We start from the raw sequence: 588 nt of genomic DNA on the forward strand, positions 1-588 counted from the left end.
AATAGGATGATAAGTCCACAAAGTTGCTCCGATCGTAACAAATTCCCATCATGTTAACACCAAACCTATGACAATTAACTTATCGACTCTCCCCAATAGAGCGATAAGTCCTCAAAGTTGCCCTGATCACAACATCTTCCTGTCACGTTAATATCACACCTCTGACAAAATTCACTTATTAATCTTTTTCAATAGGATGATAAGTCCATAAAGTTGCTCCGATCGTAACAAATTCCCGTCATGTTAACACTAAACCTCTGACAAAACCCACTTATCAATCCTCGTCAATAGGATGATAAGTTCTCAAAGTTGCTCCGATCGCAACATTCTCCTGTCATGTTAATATCACACCTCTGACAAAATCAACTTATCAATCATCTTCAATAGGATGATAAGTCCTCAAAGTTGCTCCGATCGTAACACATTCCTGTCACGTTAATATCACACCTCTGACAAAATCTACTTATCAATCTTTTTCAATAGGATGATAAGTCCATAAAGTTTCTCCGATCGTAACAAAAACCCGTCAAGTTAATATCACACCTCTGACGACCAAATCAACTTATCGACTCTCTTCAATAGAGCGAT

Source organism: Asparagus officinalis, chromosome 5 (assembly GCF_001876935.1).
Source record: "Asparagus officinalis chromosome 5, Aspof.V1, whole genome shotgun sequence".
NCBI lineage: Eukaryota > Viridiplantae > Streptophyta > Magnoliopsida > Asparagales > Asparagaceae > Asparagus > Asparagus officinalis.